This window comes from Lactuca sativa, chromosome 7 (genome assembly GCF_002870075.4).
Source record: "Lactuca sativa cultivar Salinas chromosome 7, Lsat_Salinas_v11, whole genome shotgun sequence".
In the NCBI taxonomy this organism is placed as follows: domain Eukaryota; kingdom Viridiplantae; phylum Streptophyta; class Magnoliopsida; order Asterales; family Asteraceae; genus Lactuca; species Lactuca sativa.
The window spans coordinates 112,249,500-112,275,513 of record NC_056629.2 but is presented as its reverse complement, the minus strand read 5'-3'; positions in this window follow the sequence as shown (position 1 = coordinate 112,275,513).

The window sequence follows — 26,014 nt, the reverse complement described above, 5'->3', positions numbered from 1 at the left end:
CTTAAAACATCAACATGTGACCCAGTCACATCATGTATCAAGAATCTCAGATTAGAAACTTAGTAGAGTTAGATAGTGGACTTTACCTGAAGTAGAGTCAAACTTATTGACTTCAACATCCTTAGGTAAATTTGGCAGATTCATAACCAATGTCCCTTCCTTTGGCAATATAAACATATGGACCCTTTGATAATGGTACACGGGACTATCATAGACTTAGCTTTTCTCTTTACCATTTGGTCAACCTAGTTGACTATGGCCGATCCCTTTCCATTGGGAAGAGAATGTTTTTCTGGATTTCCTGTGTCACTATTGTCAATGTCCATCAAGTTTTAAGGAAGTTGATCTTAACAAATAGATAAGATCATTAAGGGTCTTGTCATAGTCTGTTTCATAGGTGTCCCAAAGGAACTCACTATGTGACTTAGAAAGTGATTGAACCACCAACTTTCTCAAGACTTTGACACCCAACTCTCCCGGCTTGTCAATATGTGACTACATCTCCAAGATGTGATCACACCTAGACCTTGCCTTGCCAATAGGGCTTGAGTGACCTTGAACTTGTGGGTTAGGGAGAATAATTGGAGGAGGTGAAAGAAGTATGATTTCCATGGGACATCATCTTCATTTAGGAAAGCTTGTTTCAAGAGATTTGGGAAGATCATAAATGTCTAAACCAGACATCTTTTGGGAGATATTCAAGATAGTTGATCTTAAGTCCTTAATAGGACACCCAATATGAAATATTAAGGCTAGGACCCTACAAACTATTTTATAACTTAGAAGAGGGATGCCGTAATCCACGCTATAAAATATTTTAAGGTAGGTGAATGACGATTCACCAATTTCCACCAAGATAAACGAAATGTATTATTAGGTTTTAATTGGTTTTTGAAACTCCTAGATCTTTGAGATTCATTGAACTGTTCAATGGCATGTTTCAATCTCAAGTGTACCCTTCAGGTTTTGTGACTGGGATGCCGAGGATCACAAAACAAGGTGTGAAGTAACCATGCAAATTACTTGGTACCCTTAAGTGTTTACCCCTCAATCGATGTGCCGGTTAACCACGCACGCTCCATCAATACTATGATAAACATTAAGTTACCCTTTACCTACCTTGTTAAATACGAGTTAGTGTGTCGGTTAACCACACATGCTCCACTAACCGACTTAAACAAAGTGCAAAGTGTAATTTCATGGATTAGCACCTTATTCACATTTTCCAAGTAACTAAGATTGGGTATTATTAAGAGTTTAGTTACTTAGTATTTATCATTAATACTTTTAATGAAGAGATAATTCTAGTCTTGTCAAACCCGCTCGGCTAACGACCCTCCACCAGTCAAGCAAGCGGTGGGTGAGAGTGGACACCCATTAAGTTGCCATTTTATAGGCAACAACCTTATACCCACCTTATAGACCGGCTTCGTGAATGAGGCGTACTAGCGGTAAGACTGACTTTACTCTTATATATATATATATATATATATATATATATATATATATATATATATATATATATATATATATATATATATATTATTAACTTATAATATTATAAAGTATAAGGGTTGAATTTTAACTCTTTAAAATTCTAAGGGCTAACTTGGAATTAAAGTATTCATAAGAGAAACTTTACAAATTCCAAAACTTGAGGGCAAGTTTTGAAACTATTCAAAACTAATTAATTCCATAACTTATGTGTTTAAAGTAGTTTTAATCCAAAAACTCTTCAAGTTCCATAACTTGAGGACAAGTTATGGAAGACTTTAAACTAATAAAAGAATTAACTTTTTCTTTATTTTATAACTTATGGAATTAATTAAGGTTACACTTTTTTTTTAATTTATTATTTAATGAAGTGACTCTTGAACCTCCATAACTTAAGGACAAAACTCTTCATCTCTTTGTAACCAATGCCAACTTTTATGAGTTTTATGAAACTTAAATGTGACTTTTCATATAACTTGAGGACAAGTTACAAAAACACATTTTAGAATCAACTCTTAGATTAATTTGGATTGAAAACAACTATTTCACTCAACTTTTCTATTAATCTAAGCAGCTCATAAGAACAAGATAATTCAAATCAAACTTTTTCATGTAATTAGTCTAAACCTTAAACTAATACAAAACATGAATCTATTGACAATTATCTTTGAAATTGGATTAGCATGAACATTACCACATCAAAAACAAGTTTAAAGTTCAAAAACATCTTAGGGTAATGTTCCTAGTCCAATTCCAGCCAAAAAAGTCGAATTTATGCTGTCTGGGGGTCCAACTCGTTGAGTGCACGAACCAACTCGGCGAGTTGGATGCTTTTTGCCTTGGACTCAGCGAGTCCATTCATGGACTCGGCGAGTCTGCTGGGCAGATAGCAACAAAAATCGATTTTCCAGCTTCTTTTGCAAGTATAACAAGAAAACAAGCCTAGGCTCTGATACCACTGTTGGGTTATGAACACTCTAACACTCCTAAGTGTACATGCAACCCTAAATACCTTGGATCTATGTTTTCTCTATTATACATGCAAATATAAACATCCAAGGTATTATCCTAATCTAGCATATAAAACAATGAGTGTAACAAGATAGAATACATACCTCTTTGATGTAGAATGTCTTCATGAAGCTTGAGTGCCTAGTGCCCCAAGTGTGACACCTCAAATGGTTCACACAACACCAAATACACATGGAATGACTTAAGAGAAAACTACACTTCATGAAATCGGCTAGCCCTTCTATTCCACACACTAGTGGCCGATTTTGGTCAAGAATAAGATGCATATATAGTTAGGGTTACACCATGTAAACCCTAATTGACATGGCCTTTCATTTCCATGATCCATGGGTACAAATACACCATGGAGCATCATATGGGTTTTTGCCCAACTAGATAATCCATGGAGCATTAGCCTACTATATAAGTATGGATGATTTGCATAATCAACCCATATATTTAATTAGTCTTCTTTGATCACTTAATTAATCCTAGATTAATTCTTGATCAATACTAATTAAATAATCTTATTATTCTTATTATTAATATACTAGAACTTATAATATATTAATAACCATAAGTGTCTTATTTCTCTCATTATAGTCTATCAAAGTGCATGATGCCATGCAACCCAAATGGACCATGTCGGGTCGGGTCAAGTCTTACCAATTATAGTTATGGACTTAGACATTAATCCAACAGTTATTACTATCGCGAATGTTTTGTACTGTATTAAGTGTGTACTAACTGAAAGATTGTTCTAGTGAATGATACTTGATATTATGATCCCTATCCAGTCCCTCTATAATCGCTTGGTGTCTACAAGTCATATGTGTGACAACCCAAAATTTTCATTTCTATAATTTCCACATCCAAACACTTCAAATATTAGTCAAAGATATTTTAATACATTTTTGGCCCGAATTAAACCCATTTGGTGCTTTATTTTATTTTTCGTAAAACGATTAAATAAAAAGAAGTGACGTAATTAGTGGCGTGTAATAAACCGGACAACCCGACACCTTAGCTAGGTGTTTACGGACAAACAAGGGAGTTTGGGCTGTAAACACCCTTCTCCCCATGAACTCATGCATATAGCATGAGTTTACACCTTGTCCTCACTTTTACCACTCCCCACTCAAGAACCCTAGCTTTTTTCTCTCAAGTATCATCACCTTTTTCTTCCAAAATCCGCCAAAAATGTAAGTTTTCTTCCTAGATCCTTTCAAACAACACTTAATCTAGTGTTTTTACACCTTCTCATCTATGGATTTCTGATTTTTACATAGATCTTCAAAGGATCTCCAAATCACCAAGAACACCAATGATGTGTGTGAAACAAACTAGTTTTAATCCTACTAAGTTTATGGCCTACTCGCCGAGTCCGTTTGGAATCAGTATTTTCTCAAAACACGAAAGTCGTCCGAAATTGTGTCTAGTTTTCAGAACATTTTGAATCTCGTCAATAGGAGTTACGGTTCATGAGATATGGCCAAAACACTGACAAGGGGTTAAGCTGTCCAACAACATCCTTCTTTCTTCAAAATCCAAGATCCAAGCGTCCAATCGCCAATTCCGCTTCATTTTCCTTTCGAGCATGTCTTTGTTGCTGAAAATGAAATATTTAAGCTAATTAAGCACCTTTGGTTCATTATTTGAGATAAAATTAACATAAAGTATTAAGATCATGCATGATTTTTATGACTAAATAAGTTCATATCAAAATACCCCACACTTGACTTTTGCTTGCCCCCAAGCAAAACTGAATTTTAGCACACTAATATCATATAAAACAATCCCAATCGAACCCATCCATTATGTCAAGACCGCAACGCATGCATTTGTGTCTAAAATTTTCCTAAAACCCCCCAATATTCCAAATACTTACAATCCTCATAAACATTCACCCACTTATCCCGAACAATGCTCATTTTATGCATCCCTCCGAATCCATCCGCAGAAAATCTCCTATCCTCAAGGTATTTTTGGTTGAGCAACCCAAGCATACATAATCTAGAAATTACAATTTATGTGACAACCCGAAATTTCCATTTGTACGAACATATTCTATTCAATAGAAGCTAGTTCAGTTTCAGTGATTTTCAAGCTTTTCCGAACCAGTTTGTGTACATTAGGGTTTATGTTTTAGATGATATCAGGAGAGTGGATACTCCTGGTTTTGTGAAACTTGGGCATTTCAAGTTTCATACTGTTACAGTCCAACGTCAGGAATAAAAATATTTTCTGTTAAAATATTTCAGGACTATAAATAGTTTTCTGAATTAAATTAAATCATTATTCACAATTCCAAATAGAGAAAAGCCATATTCTCTCTGACGGATCTTCGGGTTTTCATCCCATATTGTGAGTCTACTTTGCTAAATGTGTTTCAATACTTGTTTAATGCTTATTAACAACAATAACATGTTTAGATTACAAGATCCGGGAGTTTACCGCCCAAGAACGTTCTTGGGGAGTAAACTCCAAAATGGAACTTTAATGCTTTCTAGACCCATTCCTATGTTAGAGGACTTGTAAAGGACTTAGTGTATGATCTTTGTAGCCTAGAAATCATCCAAGAAACATAAGTTCTAGGAGTTTACGGCCAAGGAACTCCCTTGGGCCGTAAACCCCTTTTCAAGGGCTTAAAGTGCCCCAAATCTTCCCCAAATGCTTAAGGACTTTAACTACTAGTACTTGTGCTTGTTTAGAACATCAAAAGCCCATAAAAACCATAAGTTTTTAGGAGTTTACGGCCAAGAACCTTTCTTGGGCCGTAAACCCCTTTTTGTGGGACAAAAATCATTCCAAGCAACCCTTAAGCCCTTAGACAAATTACCTTGCACCTTTGGGACTAGAATGGAGAGTAGAACACATAGAAATCACTCCTTGAAAGGAGTTTACGGCCAAGGAACATGACTTGGGCCGTAAACTCCAAGTGAAGACACCAAAGTGTGTCTCTTGTCCCCATTAGCCTTAGATAAATTCATGAAAGCAATCCTTGATGTTTAAGTGCCTCAAATCAATTTAATTCCTAGAGTTTACGGCCGTAAACTCTAAGGTGAAGGACCTTAGGCCGTAAACTCCCATATGGAGTGTTCTAAAGCCTTAAACTACTTCATGTGTTATTCCAATAAAGCTAGGAGTGTTCTAGGATCAAGATAACACCACAAAACACCCAAAAACACCATTTGAGGAGTTCACGGCCATAAACCTATGAGTTTACGGCCGTAAACTCCAAGGTGTGGGGTTTGTTAGATGGTGAACTCCTATACAAGGCCCTTTGATGATTCAAACCCTTTTGCCTTGTCCCGTAGCAACTTAGATGCAACCATTTGAACCTTAAACACTCATAAAAGTCTTTAAATGATTTCTAAGTGTCTTAACTTATTTATTTAAGTTATTATATATCTAATTAGTTATATATATGCTTATTATATGATAACTAGGCTCGTGCGTGTAAACCAGTCTCCGTTTGCCAACTAGCACGGTAGCCGACACTGCAATTCAAACGACTCACCACAAGTGAGTTCATACCCCTTGAATCAACCTTTGAAATGATTTTAAGTGTTTTAAATACTTTATGGGGGGGGGATACAAGTCAAATACTTATAAGTTATTGATTCAATCACATGTGATTGCATTTAATCACATGTGATTAATAACTAGGAAAACAACGATTTTTACCACTGTTCAAACTGTTTATCAAAATGCCTTACTTTGAAATGTTTTACAAACTGTTTTACTATCCAAACTTACTTATAGACTGTGATTTAAACAAATGCTTCTTATACTTAAACTGTTTTATTAACTTATGCCTTCAAATTGTTTTATAGATCGACATCAAGTCGATCTCCTCTTGAAATCATATTTATGCTTCAAATGTTTTTTGAAAACTTATTTATGCTTTATATATATTCAATTGCATGCCCATATATGTATAGATGTATAAATAATGTTTAAAGAACTTAGGAAGGCCATCCGCCCTATTTCCTTTTCGCGCCTTGAGATGTGGTCTGGTGGGATTTCGGGTGACCATCCGAAGGTCGTTTCAATATTACTTATATATCATACATACATATATTGACATAAAAGTACTTCCATATTCATACTCATTAGTACATCATTAGCTGGTTACCATCGGGGTAACGCAAGATCAATACATATACAGATATACTAGAAACAATACATATACAGATATACTAGAAACAATACATATACAGATATACTAGAAACAATACATATACAGATATACTAGAAACAATACATATACAGATATACGAGAAACAATACATATACAGATATACGAGAAACAATACATATACATAAATACGTAATAATTGTGATCCACTGTATCGGGCATGCCTTAAATGTCATGGTCCGAGTTGTAGCCAGAATTCTCTTGGAGGGAGAGCGTGAGTTTGCGTATAGATCTATACTGGATTGACTATCCTACACCTTGTTGCTAGCTACAGCCGGACCTGCAGGTCTGCGGGTGCCAAACGTCATTTCTTTTATTACGACCATTCATTATGTCGTTGTTACCAGTCGATAGCATGGTGCAATTTATCACATTATGCCTTAATATAAATCCGGTTTAAGGTAGTAGTATTTAGTACAACAGTAGTCTTATTATACAAAGCTACAGTACTTCAATGATTTACCCATTACATATTTTAGTGATAATCTCACTTAAGCATTAATGTACAAGCTATATTTTAACAAATGATAGTTATATTTGGGAAATCACACACTTTACAACAAAAAAGTTTACAAAACAGCCTAGCCTTGGTAGAAGGTTACTTTTATAGAAAATATAGGATTTTCTGAGTGATTCAAACTTTTACAAACACTTTCAAACATTTACTTACATTTCTACAACTTATACATTGAGACAGGTTCAAACATTTTTACAAGAAACCTTGACACTAAAATACTTATGAACTCACCAGCTTAATGCTGATAAACTCTTTCAAAATAACTTGTATTCTCAGGTCATCAGTAGACAGGTACCGAGGCCAGCTTTTGAGAAGATGGAGTGCATTCAAGACTCATCTCATATTATTTTGTTATACATTATTTTTGGTGTCTATAACTGTACAGAACACTTGTATTGAAATTATATATTTAATGCAATGGATGATGTTGTTTGCTTATTTACATTTACTGTGTTGTGATACTATACATGACGTCCTCCGCCCCAGAACGTTTCCGCCGTTCTTGGTTTTGGGGTGTGACAATTTATGATACCACTATGGAGCTCTTTTTGGAATTCTTCACTTCTTTGATAATTTGTCTTTGATTTCTTTGAATTCACCACCTTCTTTATTTGATTTTTCTGGTATCTTCAACTTTTTGAATCTTCGGAATTTTGATCTTCTGATCTTTACTTTAATTGCTCCAAAATTCTTACAACTTTTCTTGTAATTCTCTCTTGTTTTTACATGTACCTCACTTTTTTTCACTCATAACCTACATGCTTAAGCAAGGGAGCTCAACTTCAACATTTATTGGCTAAAGATAATAATTTTGCTGGATACATTTCTGGTACATGATGCTAAACATATTGCATCATTCGGGCTAAGCAAGGTCGTGTTTTTGTCCCATGATTTCACTGGAATTAGGAAGCCACAAATGCACTAGAACGTATATAAGCTCAACTAAACATTTGGGTCTTCATAGAATCATCAAATATAATACTAGCATGATCCCTAATCGCTTTTACCAAAATTTTCTAAATTAACCCTAGCAATTTGTATGTAATTTGTTTTCAAAATTTAACTAAATTTCTAAAATTTCAACTAATGTAACCAACCCCCTACCCCACACTTAATTTATGCAATGTCCCCATTGCATATTATGCATAAATAAGAAAACATAAAAATAAAGAGGGAATTGGAACAAACTCCCCTGGGATAGTAGTTGCGAGGGTGATCTTTCTTCTTTTGAGCTCCATCTTCAGATGACTTTGGCATGGGAACAGCTCATCCATGCCTTGGGTGTTAAAATCTCGTGTGGTACAGCTCCAAATATGTGGGAAAAAGCATCTTGGAATCGCCTAGAAATAGTCTTCAAAAATATAGCCAATTGCCGCCTTGAATTGAATCAAATCGTCGACTCAAAGATAAAAGAATTAGCAACTCGTCGAGTTTTATGTGGAGACTCGCCGAGTTGAATTGTCATATGGGCAGAAATCGTGAAATTTCGCTGGAACTCGTCGAGTTATAAGGGTGCACTCGACGAGTTTTCGGCTCTGATCGTGCAAATTCTTCTTTCTGCTTCAGGTCTGTTTTTGAGGTCAAAGAGGGTATTAAGGTAATACACCTCCTTATATTCTTCAGTGACGAAACTCCTTTTTAACCGTTAAAACCATCGGACTGAAAGTATCACTCAAATCTTCTAATCATCTCATTAACGATTTGACCCTTCACTTTAATTCCCTCACGCTTTAAGAAATCGATCTAATCTCACCCTAGCTTCTGCAAAGATCAAAGACAAAAAACAACATAATAACAGGAAAACAAGCATCAAATTTAAAATCCTAAATTATCCCTAAATACTAGAAGAAAAAGGAAAAGAAAAGCAAACTAAAACAACAGGTTGCCTCCCGCAAGCGCTTCTTTTTGTGCGAGTCTTGAGCTGGACTCCCAAATTAATAAACTTCTAATAAAATCAATTTCATTCCATCCGTTGCATTAAATATTTTATTTGGACCAATTTGTAAAATTCGACTCTTTGCTTCAAAAATTGGCCAAACGAGCTTGAATACATAAAACCCTAGAATTCTGAAAAGGGTTGGGACTGGTCAGGTACTAATCAAAAATGGATCGCGCTTCAGAACTTTCTCTAAAGTTGGAATCGTCACCCCATGCTTCGAAACACAAACCGGAATAACAGGGGACCATGCCGTGGTAATGGTCAAACCACAGGTTGGTTCCTGCAATTCAGCTTGTTTTTGTTCTTCATCCGACCTCTCTGCTAGCAACCTTTCCAGCTCCTCCAAATCTCTTTCTGGATTAAATTCATCATCTTGGAACTTTACCTCTTGTGACTCAAATTGTTCTTGTTCGTTAGACAAGATGTTATCTAACCATTTTTCGAATTTCATCAAATCTTCATCTGAGTCAAACTCCTGATCTTCTTGCTCAATTTCCTGCACTACTTCCTCAAGAAAAGCATCAAAAGCATCGAGATTTGGAAAATACATAATAAATAAAAATAATAAAAATTAAAATTAAACTATATAAAAAAAATAATCAATAAAATAAAATTGATAACAATTAGCAAATAAAATTAACTATTTGAACCGTTCCCCGGCAACGGCACCAAAAACTTGATGTGTGTGAAACAAACTAGTTTTAATCCTACTGAATCGTTCCCCGGCAACGGCGCCAAAAACTTGATGTGTGTGAAACAAACTAGTTTTAATCCTACTAACTTAGACACAAAATAAACACACGAAAGGCAGTGTACCTATTGATTAGTAATATAGTTCAAGCAAGTAGGGTATCGAACACAGGGAACGATAAACAATTAAAATAAATGCTAATATTATCTAAATAAAACAAGTAATAGAAAATGGGTTTTCTCCAGTTTTGCAAGACTAAAAACTTAAACAATTAACTAAGAACTAGATAAACAAAGATTCAACTAAATTCAATAACGAATGGAACTTCTGTTTAGTTCAACTCAACTGATCCTATGGTTGATATTATGGTAATAGTGCAATGAATTAATTCTTTTATTGGCTACCGATTCAAGTGATTAGATTCACATTCGCTGCACTAATCCTTAGAGAACAAACTAACTCAAACAGTGGACAGTTGTCTAATTTAATTCAATTCACTAGGTTATTTATTCGGGTTAATTTAGACTTGTAATAGTTAACTAATTTGGTCCTTTAGTTAACCTATTGTTGATGGTCATCACACAAGCTCACACATGAATTTACCTATTTTTCTTATTAATTCTAGTTTCATGTTCATTAATCCTAGACATATGATAAAGTGGTCACATAAACATATGAGGTTAACAACTAAGAGATGTTCATGCAACTTAATTATCTTCCTATTAACAGAAAAATAGTTATCATTCACACATAAGGTTCTTTAACAAGCTAGAATCAACAAAATCACCAATATTAAATTAATCCTACCATAAATCAAACCATAGTATCAATATTGTCTCTCCAAACAGAAGTTTAAAGGTTTTAACTCATGTCTACAGCAAATAACAAACTAAAAACATAATCTAATGATTGAAACATGGTTTATGGAAAAGATTAAGATAAAAGTAGTGTGTTATTGCCTTTGATCTTCTTCCAAGTTGATATCTAGGTTGAAATCTCGAAAACCACAGCTTCTAAGAACCCTTCTGGCCTCCAAAAATCGTCCTAAACTTCCCCCATTCGTTAGGGTTCGAATGAGAAGCGTTTCTATATATATTATGAAAACAGGGGCTACTCAGCGAGTCTAGTGACCTACTCGCCGAGTTCATCACTTAAAATCCCGTGTGCGGCAAGGCAAAGTCAAGAATCGCGAAACTTCTGACCAACTCGGCGAGTTTATGGACTACTCGCAGAGTCCGTTTGGAATCAACATTTTCTCAAAACACGGAAGTCGTCCGGAATTGTGTCTAGTTCTCAGAACATTTTGAATCTCGTCAATCGGAGTTACGGTTCATGAGATATGGCCAAAACACTGACAAGGGGTCAAGCTGTCCAACAACATCCTTCTTTCTTCAAAATCCAAGATCCAAGCGTCCAATCGCCAATTCCGCTTCATTTTCCTTTCGAGCATGTCTTTGTTGCTGAAATATTTAAGCTAATTAAGCACCTTTCGTTCATTATTTGAGATAAAATTAACATAAAGTATTAAGATCATGCATGATTTTTATGACTAAATAAGTTCATATCAACCAAGAACACATTTGTGTTTTTGGGTCCTAAAACACCTCTAGAAGCCTCCTAGAAGTAAGTATACTCTTCCTAACTAGTTGTTTAGTTAGTGTGCTTGTTAAATCCATGGAATGAACCTCAAAACCCTCAAGAACATACGTTTACGGCTTGGCGATCTCCCAAAACCGTAAACACCCAAAACCGTAAACACCTTAAAGGGTGTTTTGGTGTCCCTAACTCCTTCCTTAGCATGTTCAATGGACTAGAAACTTGTATGAATGAGCTTAGGACCACAAAACACGAAAGAACTGATGTGCCCAAGGGTTTACGGCCGTAAACCCTAGTGTTTATGACCGTAAACTCCCAAGGAGTGGTCCAAGGACCGCAAACTCCAAGGGAGTACCCTTTTGAACCCTAATCACTTCTCAAGCCTTTAATTTGACCTTAGAACCCTTCCTAGTGATACAAGCGACTTTTAAACATGAAAACTCACCATTCCTATGAGTTTATGGCCGTAAACTCATGGGGGAAATGGTCTCCCAATCGTAAACTCATATTAGGGTGACCATTTGAAGTGTAAACTCCATAGTGAGACAGACATACACTCTTTAGAAGCAACCCCTAACACTCCTTGCACTTGAAGCAAAGTGTAAACTCCATAATGACCATTATATGTCACTACATGTTTCATAGGATCCGTGGGTGTGTTCAAGTCCTCACTTGACACCTAGCATCCTACCTGGCATCCCATCCACTCAACTCACTGCAGGTGAGTTCATACCCCTTAATTAACCTTTTAAATGTTTTTAAATGCTTTTATGGGGGGGGGGGGAGGGAGAATACAAGTTGAACCCAACAAATTATAGTATCAATCACATGTGCTTTGTAACTTGCAATCAAAAAGGATTTCTATACTTTTAATCGTTTTGCCATCAAAACTGCTTTAAATGTTTATAAAACTCATTTTTCATGTTAAATTGTTATAAAAACTATTTCCAAACTCTTTTAAACTTCTTATGTTCCCAAATTATATCTACACTAATATATTTATATAAGTAAGACTTGAAGGACTTAGGACTGATAGCACGCCTTATTTCCTGTTCTTGTTTGATTGTGGTCTTAGGGTATATTGTTATCTGTCCGACTGTCGTTGAATTCTTAGTTATATATTTTATATAGTTGTGCTGGATATGAATGTCTTCAGTCAGTTCAATACTATTGTGTATCAAAGATAGACTACAACATGCTATTTAACTATAATAGGTATAGTTAAGGTTTACCGCTCCTTACTACCATTACTATGATACTTACCATAATTAGTACTATTATGAGTCTTTACGTGTTAAGTATTGTATAAGATGAATACTATATACTATACAAGAGAATACTAAATACATGATACCGAGAAGTACACTATACGCTAATACAAGCGAATATCCTAAAACAGAATGTGACACATTATTCCTCTATACGGCACTTCACTGCGCCTTCGCCGTGTAACCATAGTCTCCTGGAAGGAGAGCGGGCACTAAGTGTATAGATCTATACAAGGCAGACACTTTCACATCCCTACTGCTAGCTACAGTCCGAGCCGACTAGGCCCAGGGATGACAAAATGTTACCACACTACGTGTGACCTGGAGGGTCATTGGACATTCGATCGCCTATCCGCATGGTTACATATGAATTCACATTCGGATCCCTAAATTAACAAATTAAGAAATAAAGGTAAAACAGACTCCCCGAGATGTATTATATACTTATCACTACCTAGAGTCTACAGTTTATTTACCATTCAGCCGGCAGTAACACTGTTGGAATAATACATTATCTTCCCATTTACTTCGCATAAATGAAGTCCAAAACTATATTTTTATAATTGAGAGTCTAATTGGGAAAACTTTTACACACTCAAAGGATCAAACCTACAAGTAACCAAGTCTTGGCAGAAGACTACTTTTACTGGAAAATATAGGATTTTCTAGAGATTCACACTATTTTCAAGTTTGATAACAACTTTTACAATACACAATTAAAAACACTTTTATACAAGCAATGACACTAAATGCTTATGAACTCACCAGCTTTATGCTGATACTTGTTTTCAAAATAACTTGTATTCTCAGGTCATCAGTAGACAGGTACAGGTGCAACTTTTGAGAAAGACGGAGCACATACAAGACTCCTCTTTATTTTGATTATACTTTTGGTGTCTAACAAACTGTATAGAACACGCTTGTATTACAATTACTATATTAATGCAATGGATGTTGTTGCTTGCTTTTACTATTATGCATTGTTATGATATTGTACATGACGTCCTCCACCCTAGAACGTATTCCGCCGTTCTCGGTTTTGGGGTGTGACAGATTGGTATCAGAGCATTCTTTATAGTGAATCAAGTATATCAACCCATAAAATATATAATAACTATAAACACATTGGGATTAAAACACTCTAACCAAGAATATATACTTTTAAATAATAAAATATTTAACTAAGTATATATATACATCCATTTATACAAAGGATCAGTATCATACTAGAATAAAACAAAAGTATTAAGATTGTTGAACAACACAATTAGGCTTAGAGACATATAGTAAAGTCTGGGTGAATGTAGCCTGATCAACTATGTTTTCCTAGGAGTGACTAGCATGTGCCTAAGAATGGTTGTGGTGTTGCAACAAGTCTAAAAACTTACCCACACTACCACAAGAACGTTAGAACGAGAATACTATAGGAGTATTCTACAATTCTGTGATTTACATATGTGAGAACTAAAAGGGTCGTTGCGTGTAGGACAATAGTTGCTAAGTGGATACCCTACGGTTACATGTGATTAAGACGCTATAGACTTAGAATCTGTGATCTTTGCTTTATTTCCTGTCCCTTGTTTGGTTGTGGATTAGAGTTAGGATCACTTATTCGAAGGTCTATCCTATCTCGCTTATATGTAATTGGTATGCATTACGCAAGTATTGGGTCGACTAACAATGATCATCTTATAAGTATCCTAGATTAGTACGTCTATTAACTCTTCTTTCCCCATTCTCGCGTAGATAGCATGGCTGGTTTCCACCTTCCCGGCAATCCGTACCATCTAAACCAAGGAAATAGGGGATGGCTCGATGAGGAGCCAGAAGATGATCACCCGATCCCTTTGAATGATCACCGTGCTGAGGGCTTTTCGGATAGCTCCGACTCCGAACCAGAAGTCAACAACCTGCCCCCAGTAGTTCCAAACCCTAACCCCCATCCGGCATTTCAAGGTCCCACTCCCATGTGGGCAATAACCTTGAACCGATGGAGCGATGAACAGGGTCAGCCTTTACCTTTCAACGGAGACCAAAGATTCTACAACATAAGCGAGGGAGGTTCAGCAGACCGAGTCTTGCCCATCATGGTCCGTAGGATTGCCAGGAACGTCGAACAAGGTCAAGCAGCCACTGGTAGAGTTGTGGAAGTTGATGCCAACTCTAACCTTAACATTGTTCGCATCCGCCAACTGGAAGAAGCCATGGATAGGACGAGGAGGATCAATGAGGCTCTGCAGCAACAGCTAGCTGCATCCCGAGCTGAAGTTAGAGAACTTCGAGCACGTCAAAGGGCTCATGAACGACATCTTCAGGAAATTGTACGCCAACTGGCTGATCTGAGGGTTCGCCTGATGGGTACCCGTCGCCAGTAGAAGATGCCAACTCATCTCTCTCTTTTGTTTAAGGACTAGCCTTTTCTTTTCTATGCTCGGTAGAGCACTTGTCTGTAAACATTTCTAACTCTGAAAGTACCTTACCTAGACTCCTAGACTGCCAACATTTTCCCTTATGGTTTGATGTAAGACCTACTGTTAGGTCACTTTTCCCGAACTCATAGTACATCATTAATACCAGTAATATTGGCAGTTACCTACTCTGTTGCTATGACTCTATCTGATAGTTGGACTATGTCGATTTAGTCCATGAAATACTCTCATCATGTTTGCAATTGATTCTTACTGTTGTCAACATCTCTATAAAATTTCAGTAAAAGATGCCTCCCTGCAAGTGCCCGAACAGAGGCAGACCTGCGACTCAAACTCCACCTCCACCACCTGGTCCTCTTCCACAGTTCGATCCGGTGCTGTTTCAGACAGCTGTAACCGCAACTGTGACTGTAGCTATGGCCCAAATGAATTCTGGCGATGCAAGCAGAGCCGGAATGGGCACCAACTCTAGATATGGTGAAATCCACGCACGTACGCAGGGGTGAACCTATAAGGATTTCATGAACTGTAAACTAGTATTCTTTAATGGGACCGGAGGGATTCTTGCTCTGTCCCAATGGATTGAAAGAACTGAACCTGTCTTCGAAATGTGCTCGTGCCCCGAGGAAAGCAAGATCAAGTTCGTTGCTGCCACCTTCACTGAAAGGGCCTTGGCATGGTGGAATGGCCATGTCAATTCACTCTCTTTGGTAACAGCCAACGCCATGGGTTGGGATACACTGAAGGACCTTCTGAAAAGAGAGTACTGCCCTAGGGGTGAGCTTCAGAAACTCGAGGAGCAACTCTGGAACCTCAAGATGAAAGGGACAGACATAGTGACTTATACAGTCAGGTTCTGCAACCTTGTAACCTTATGTCCTAACATGATCCCTTCTGAAAGCAAGAAAATTGAATGTTACATCTGGGGTTTAGTGCCCCCGTATCGAGGGAAAATTCTATCATCATACCCTACGACCTTTGACAGCGCCAAGGAATTGGCCCACATGTTGATTGATCATGAAGTTCCTTCCACCCCACCAATAACAACAGCAACTGCCGCTGCACCGATCAAGACATCCGACAACAAGAGGAAGCATGGGACCGAATGAAAGGCAAGTCAACTCAATCTTCCTCTAAAAACCAACAAACTGTGGCTGTCCATGCCGCCACTACTCCTGCTACCCCTGTACCAACAAAATCCTATGCTGGAAACCTGCCCAAGTACCCCAAGTGCCCCTTCCATCATAACGGCCCCTGCCATGAATTGCACTACACTAACTGCGACCAGAAGGGCCATACCGCCCGGTTTTGCAGATCTCAACCCAAACCTATTTCTCAAGTCCCCGGGTCGGGAGTAAGCCAGGCCTGTTATGGCTGTGGCGAGGTAGGGCATTTCAAGAAAAACTGCCCGAAAGCTGGGAATGTGGGAGGAACAGGGAGACTACTTGCTATTGGCCACAAGAAGTAGTAGCAGACCCCACAGTAGTCACGGGTACGTTCCTTCTCGATAACTCTTATTCTTGTATCCTATTCGATAGTGGGGCAGAAAGAAGCTTCATAAACCAAAACTTTAAACACTTACTTAAGCAATCCTCGCAACCATTAGAAGAAACCTTCGTCGTAGAAATGGCTAATGGAAAGACAGAGAATTCTAACGAAATTTACATAGGTTGTACCCTTACGCTAGATAATCATTCGTTCCCAATCAACTTGATACCAGTATCAATCAAGAGTTTCGATGTCATCGTGGGCATAGACTGGTTGAGTCTCCATCATGCCGATATTCGGTGTTTCGACAAGGCAATCCGTCTAAATCTACCGAATAACAAAACCTTATTAATCTACGGAGACAAACCCAGTACGAGTCTTCGTATCATCTCAAGTATTCAAGCCCAGAAGTACATGCGTAAAGAATATCATGCATTCCTTGCACACGTCGTCAACACGATCCAGAAAACAAAATATCTAAAAGACTTCCCCGTAGTATGCGACTTCCCCGACGTCTTTCCAGAGGAGCTGCCAGGTTTACCTCCGCAACGACAGGTCGAGTTCAGGATCGACTTAATTCCAGGAGCTACCCCCGTAGCCAAATCACCCTATCGTCTAGCGCTGGCTGAGATGCAAGAACTGTCCGGTGAACTTAACGAGTTGCTCAGCAAGGGCTTCATAAGACCAAGCTTCTTACCCTGGGGGGCACCTGTCTTGTTCGTAAAGAAGAAGGACGGATCGTTGCATATGGGCATCGATTACAGAGAACTCAACAAGCTGACGGTCAAAAATCGCTACCCTCTTCCTCGTATAGACGACTTATTCGACCAACTGCAAGGGGTGAGTTATTTTTCCAAGATTGATCTTAGGTCCGAGTATCACCAGTTACGAGTGCTTGAGGAGAAAATAGCCTTCCGAACTCGTTACGAACACTACGAGTTCGTAGTGATGCCGTTCGAACTGACCAACACGCCCGCGGTATTCATGGACTTAATGAATACGGTGTGCTATCCTTACTTGGATCAGTTCGTCATCGTCTTCATTGATGACATACTTGTCTACTCTCGGAGTAAGGAGGAGCATAACGATCATCTACGACGAGTCCTAGAAACCCTACGATCGGAGAGGCTATACGCGAAGTTCTCTAAGTGCGAATTTTGGATCCGAAGAGTCGAATTCTTAGGGCACGTGGTTAGCGAAGAAAGGAACCACGTGGACCCATCCAAGATTAAAGCTATTGAGAACTGGTCAGTACTGAAGACTCCTACAGAAATTCGTTAATTTCTAGGCCTCGTTGGCTATTACCGCAAGTTCATACACAACTTTTCTCGAATCGCAAAACCCTTTGCAACATTGACCCAGAAAGGTGTGGCCTTTAACTGGGGAGAGAAACAAGAGAAGGCATTCCAAACCCTGAAACGAGCCTTATGCACCGCACCGATACTATCCCTCCCTGAAGCGACAAAAGTTTTTGTGGTATACTGCGATGCGTCCAATTAGGGGCTCGGTTGTGTCATGATGCAACAAGGTAAGGTCATCGCCTATGCCTCGAGACAGCTGAAGACACATGAAGTTAACTATACCACACACGACCTCGAATTAGGAGCGGTTATATTCGCTCTAAAGATCTGGAGACACTACCTGTATGGTACGAAGAGCACGATATACACTGACCACAAAAGCCTCCAACGCATACTCAACCAGAAGGAGCTCAATATGAGACAACGACGGTGGGTCGAGCTACTCAATGATTACAACTGCGATATTTGTTATCAACCGAGAAAAGCCAAGGTAGTAGCAGACGCCCTAAGTCGAAAGGAATATTTTGGTCGAAGAGTCAAGTCATTAACAATGACTATCCATTCGCATCTATCCGTACAGATTAAGGAGGCTCAGCTCAAAGCCTTGAAACCTAAAAATGTAGCAGGAGAATCCCTGCGAGGAATGGATAAGAACTTGGAAGTCAAGGGTGACGGAGCCTTATATCTCATGGACCGAATCTGGACACCGCGACACGGTGGTTTTAGAGACTTGATCATGAAGGAAGCCCACAACACTCGATATTCCATCCAACCGGGTCCAAATAAGATGTATCTGGATCTCAAGAAATCATACTGGTGGCCTAACATGGAAGCAGAGATTGCTATCTTCGTGAGTAAATGCCTTACTTGCGCCAAGGTCAAGGTCGAATACCAGAAGCCATCAGGTCTACTACAGCAACTGGAGATACCTGAATGGAAGTGGGAGCGGATCACTATGGATTTCATAACCAAGCTACCCAAGACAACGGGTGGACTTGATACCATATGGGTCATCGTTGACAGATTGACCAAGTCCGCGCACTTCCTACCCATCAAGGAAACAAATAAGATGGAGAAACTCACAAGAGCATACATTAAGGAGATCGTACGACTGCATGGTGTCCCTATATCTATTATCTCCGATAGAGATAGTAGGTTTACTTCGAGATTTTGGCAATCACTGCAAAATGCCTTAGGGACGAGGCTGGACATGAGTACAGCCTACCATCCGCAGACCGCCGGACAAAGTGAGAGGACTATCCAAACCCTGGAAGATATGCTGCGAGCTTGTGTGATCGACTTTGGTAAGGCATGGGATACCCACTTATCCCTTGTCGAGTTTTCCTACAACAACAGTTATCACACGAGCATCAAGGCAGCTCCATTCGAATACCTCTACAGCCGAAAGTGCAGATCCCCTCTGTGCTGGCCTGAGGTGGGTGACACTAAGTTAGCTAAAGGACGCGTGTGACATCCCCAATTTTCACGGCTAGAAAAGACTGATTTTGTTTATGCTTTAGAAAAAATCAGAGTACTTCATTTCATAAAAATGTTGCGGAATTTGTTCCCAGAAAAACACGATAAATACGTTATCAAAACATTTTCAAAGAAACGTATTTTATTCATTTTAAAATGTTTGGGATGTCATCATCAATACATAAATATAAGCATAAACGGAACTTACATTTATTTACACTAGTGATCTACATCTCTTTAATCTCTCAGTGTAATGTGACTTCGTATCAACACCTGTGATATAAATAAACCCACAATAATATAATTATTATGTTTAAACAGTCAAACAATCAACCCAATTACCCATCCCCATTATCTTCTTTACTCTTAAGGATTTAACCTAAGAGTCATCTATCCTGCATTCGTTTATTCCGAAGTCCCTTACTTCCAGGGTTATAGGACTGGCACTAAATCCATAGCTGCCAATGCTCGTTCGTAAAGCACTAATGCCATAGCTGCTATAGTTTATTCATCGGGTACTAAATCCATAGCTACCAGTGTTTATCTAATAGGTACCAAGTCCATAGCTACCAATCCCTAACAGGTACTAAATCCATAGCTACCGGTGTTTGTCCAATAGGCACTAAGTCCATAGCTGCCGATGTTTATTAGGCACTAAGTCCATAGCTGCCAATGTTTACTCACATCATCTTTTATCTCTCATCATTCATCTACCCATGTCATACCCAACATATTCGTATATATAAAATACGTATACAATTTACATTATTTAAAACATGTATAAAAATCTTTCATCAGCATAGACAGCAAGTATTCAGACAATATGCACACATAGCACGTAATATATATTAAAATACTTCATATCTATGTGTAAGATGAAAGGGACTATGCACTCACCTGAAAGGTGGTGACTCAGCACTCGGACAGCGCTTCGATACTCTTAAAACAATTTTCCTTCGATAAAACCTAGTATCAATACCACTAGGGTTTAGTCTAACATCAACCGCGATAAATTAATAGTCTGACTATCATTATTATTATATAAGCGTTAAATAACACTCAATATAACTCATAGTAATAGCCCAAATAATTATTTTAAGGACCTAATAACATTCCTATAATTATTTGAAAGCTATATTAAAAATTACGTAAGCGTAGCTCACTTACAGCGGATTTTAACGAGAACTGGAACTTTATTTGGAGTTGCGTTTCGAAACCGAAAGACTCTTTTTCTTGGGACTCCGGGAGCCTCGGGGATTCCCTCGGGAGCTAGGGGGTTTATCTAAGGTTTAGGGGTGGTTTGGGGTCTTAGAGAGAGAAAGAAACTAGAGAGAGAAAGAGATTTGGTGTGAAAATGTATGAAAAGCTCGGACCCTTCGCATGCCTTTTATAGGCGCCTGACTTCGGACTACGCTGGGCGTAGCCTTCGGTTACGCTGGTCGTAACTCCGGATAGGGTTGCCAGCTCGCACCAACTGGCTCACACTTCGGACTCGGATGGATATTAACCGAGATACACTGGGCGTACCAACCTCGGACGTGGGGCGTACTACGAAGGTGGCGTGTCACTCATCTGAAGCGGGTACCGAGTCAGTGATGGAGGGTCTAGATTGTGCCACCTCATCGATCCTTCATCAGGTCTCACAATTTCATGCTTCAACTTTAAAAATTCGTAACTTCCGCGTACGAGCTCCGTTTTTTACGTTCTTTATATCCACGCGAAGGTGGGAACGTAGTATACAACTTTTGTTTAGACTTCGCCGGCTAATTTTGATTTGATTTTAAATTTTATATTATTAACAGGTCGGGACTGGATTGGTCTGTTAAATCCTCATAACTTCTTCATCCGACGTCCGTTTTCGCCCATCTTTTTCTCGTTACGCTATTCCTAATGAGATCTTTGATTCTCATTTAGGTTGTTTTGGCTAAAAACCGCTCGATCTAATATTCGAATTTCGGGCTGAACACTGCTAATCCGAAACTTCGAAAAATCATAACTTCCTCATACGAAATCAGATTTGGGTGTTCTTTTTATCGACACTCTTAGTTTAACATATTCTACGACTTTCATTTAGATCGCTAAGGCTAAAAAGTCCTCTTTCATAAATTCACTATTTACGCTTCCCGGTGCCGTGCCGGTTCCGTCGCGAAACTTCGACGAGCCATAATTCTTCGTTATAACTCGGATTTCGGCATTCTTTATATGTACGGAAACCTTGTAACTTATACTATAACTTGGTTAAGATTATTTGTTCTAATTAATATTTTGTCGAAAAGTCATTTTCGACCCTTAGTGCCTCTAATTTGACTAGCCCGGATTTGCGGGCGTTACAACGCGTTCCAGACAGCGCTCTCACAGGTCCGGAGATCATTCAAGAAACGACCGAGAAGATCGTACATATTCGTGAGCGATTAAAAGCCGCTAGAGACCGACAAAAAAGCTACGCAGACAAGCAGAGAAAACCTTTGGAGTTCCTGGTGGGAGACCGAGTCCTTTTGAAAGTCTCACCCTGGAAAGGCACGATACGCTTTGGGAAGCGTGGAAAGCTGAATCCAAGACACATAGGGCCTTTCGAGATTCTCGCTAGAATCGGCCCTATAGCTTACAAACTTAACCTACCCCACGAACTCAATAACATACATCCTACCTTCCACGTCTCGAACTTGAAAAAGTGCCTATCCAACAAGACTCTCGTTATTCCACTCGAAGAGATCGAGATCAACGAGAGCCTTAACTTCGTGGAAAAACCTGTGGAGATTATGGACCGAGAGGTCAAACGAACGAAACAAAGCCGCAGGCCAATTGTGATGGTTCGCTGGAATGCCAAGCGAGGACTGGAGTTCACTTGGGAGCGCGAGAATCAAATGAAACTTAAATATCTTCATCTCTTTGCTTAGTTGTGTTGTAATAACTTAGCTGCTTGAATTCTAAATTTCGGGACGAAATTCCCTCTAACGAGGGGATGATGTGACAACCCGAAATTTTCATTTGTATAATTTCCACATCCAAGCACTTGAAATATTAGTCAAAGATATTTTAATACATTTTTGGCTGGAATTAAACCCATTTGGTGCTTTATTTTATTTTTCGTAAAACGATTAAATAAAAAGAAGTGACGTAATTAGTGGCGTGTAATAAACAGGACAACCCGACACCTTAGCTAGGTGTTTACGGCTAAACAAGGGAGTTTGGGCTGTAAACACCCTTCTACTCATGAACTCATGCATATATCATGAACTCATGCATATAGCATGAGTTTACACCTTGTCCTCACTTTGACCACTCCCCACTCAAGAACACTAGCTTTTTTTTTTCTCTCAAGTATCATCACCTTCTTCTTCCAAAATCCGCCAAAAATGTAAGTTTTCTTCCTAGATCCTTTCCAACAACACTTAATATAGTGTTTTTACACCTTCTCATCTATGGATTTCCGATTTTTACATAGATCTTCAAAGGATCTTCAAATCACCAAGAACACCAAGAACACATTTGTGTTTTTGGGTCCTAAAACACCTCTTCAAGCCTCCTAGAAGTAAGTATACTCTTCCTAACTAGTTGTTTAGTTAGTGTTCTTGTTAAATCCATGGAATGAACCTGAAACCCTCAAGAACAAATGTTTACGGTTTAGGGATCTCCCAAAACCGTAAACACCCATAACCGTAAACACCTTAAAGGGTGTTTTGGTGTCCCTAACTCCTTCCTTAGCATGTTCAATGGACTAGAAACTTGTATGAATGAGCTTAGGACCACAAAACAAGAAAGAAATGATGTACCCAAGGGTTTACAGCCATAAACCCTAGTGTTTACGACCATAAACTCCCAAGGAGTGGTCCAAGGACCGAAAACTCCAAGGGAGTACCCTTTTGAACCCTAATCACTTCTCAAGCCTTTGATTTGACCTTAGAACCCTTCCTAGTTATACAAGAGACCTTTAAACATGGAAACTCACCATTCTCATGAGTTTACGGCCGTAAACTCATGGGGGAAATGGTCTCCTAACCGTACACTCATATTAGGGTGACCATTTGAAGTGTAAACTCCATAGTGAGGCCATACACTCTTTAGAAGAAACCCCTAGCACTCCTTGCACTTGAAGAAAAGTGTCTTCATGCATTAGAGGGTCTTTACTTACTTAATTGGTGATAAAATGACTAATTAGACACCATTATGTGTCACTACATGTTTCATAGGATCCGTGGGTGGGTTCAAGTCCTCACTAGACACCTAGCATCCTACCCGGCATCCCATCCACTCCACTCACTGCATATGAGTTCATACCCCTTAATTAACCTTTCAAATGTTTTTAAATGCTTTAATGGGGGGGGGATACAAGTTGAATCCCACAAATTATAGTATCAATCACATGTGATTTGTAACTTGTAATCAAAAAGGATTTCTATACTTTTAATCGTTTTGCCATCAAAACTGCTTTAAATGTTTATCAAACTCATTTTTCATGTTAAATTGTTATAAAAAGTATTTCCAAACTCTTTTAATCTACTTATGTTCCCAAAATATATCTACACCAATATATTTATATAAGTAAGACTTGAAGGACTTAGGACTGATAGCACGCCTTATTTCCTGTTCTTGTTTGATTGTGGTCTTAGGGTATATTGTTATCTGTCCGACTGTCATTGAATTCTTAGTTATATATTGTATATAGTTGTGTTGGATATGAATGTCTTCACTCAGTTCCATACTATTGTGTATCAAAGATAGACTACAACATGCTATTTAACTATAATAGGTATAGTTAAGGTTTACCGCTCCTTACTACCATTACTATGATACTTACCATAATTAGTACTATTATGAGTCTTTACATGTTAAGTATTGTATAAGAAGAATACTATATATTATACAAGAGAATACTAAATACATGATACCGAGAAGTACACTATACGCTAATACAAGAGAATATCCTAAAACAGAATGTGACACACTATTCCTCTATTCGGCACTTCACTGCGCCTTCGCCGTGTAACCATAGTCTCCTGGAGGGAGAGCGGGCACTAAGTTTATAGATCTATACAAGGCAGACACTCTCACATCCCTACTGCTAGCTACAGTCCGAGCCGACTAGGCCCAGAGATTGCAAAATGTTACCACACTACGTGTGACCTGGAGGGTCATTGGACATTCGATCGCCTATCCGCATGGTTACATATGAATTCACATTCGGATCCCTAAATTTACAAATTAAGAAATAAAGGTAAAACAGACTCCCCGAGATGTATTATATACTTATCACTACCTAGAGTTTGCAGTTTATTTACCATTCAGCCGGCAGTAACACTGTTGGAATAATACATTATCTTCCCATTTACTTCGCATAAATGAAGTCCAAAACTATATTTTTATAATTGAGAGTCTAATTGGGAAAACTTTTACACACTCAAAGGATCAAACCTACAAGTAACCAAGTCTTGGCAGAAGACTACTTTTACTGGAAAATATAGGATTTTCTAGAGATTCACACTATTTTCAAGCTTGATAACAACTTTTACAATACACGATTAAAAACACTTTTATACAAGCAATGACACTAAATGCTTATGAACTCACCAGCTTTATGTTGATACTCGTTTTCAAAATAACTTGTATTCCCAGGTCATCAGTAGACAGGTACAGGTGCAGCTTTTGCGAAAGACGGAGCACATACAAGACTCCTCTTTATTTTGATTATACTTTTGGTGTCTAACAAACTGTATAGAACACGCTTGTATTACAATTACTATATTAATGCAATGGATGTTGTTGCTTGTTTTTACTATTATGCATTGTTATGATACTGTACATGACGTCCTCCACCCCATAACGTATTCCGCCGTTCTCGGTTTTGGGGTGTGACAATATGTAATTAAGGTTGATAAGACAGTCGACTGAGTGACCCTGCCCTAAATCCACAACCAGACAAGGAACATGAAATAAGGCGGATTCACACACTCTAAGTCTATTGGTTCTTAATTATATATGGCCCTAATATTTACACCAAGTCATTACAGCCTACCAGAAAGAGTATTTAGTTTCTACATAAACTATGTGCTTTGTTTAAACAAGGAAGAAATTATTGTAGTTAGGGTCTAGTTAGGAAACGTACCACTGTTCTCAGGTGGTTCCTGGGTAGACTCTCCTGCAGTGATCATTATCACTCTTCCTTCTTCATCAGGGTTTCAGGACAATGGATAATCTCACCTGTAGTGTCTCGTTTCATCACATTCATAGCAGATATGACTCACTTCCTCAAATGGGACCTGAGAGATTGGTCGTGTCGGTGCCATACAGAAACGGATGGTGTGTCCCCTTCTGAGGCAGTTCTTCCAATACAACTTCCGACACCTTCCGGTATGATGGAAGTTACACTTATTACATTTAGGGAAGGTTCCAACATAACGACTGCCTGATGCTAAAGTGGTTGGTGTCTTGGCAGCATAGGTTGCACATGTCTGTTGTCCCTCAGAGGGTTCTTGTGTTGATTGCCTCTTCTTCTTGCTCTCAGACCTTTGTTTATCATCACCTCCTTTGGTTGACCCATGAACGGGGTCGATTATGCGTGGCGGATCCCATAGTCCACCAATGTTCGAGCTAGGCGTTTGGCAC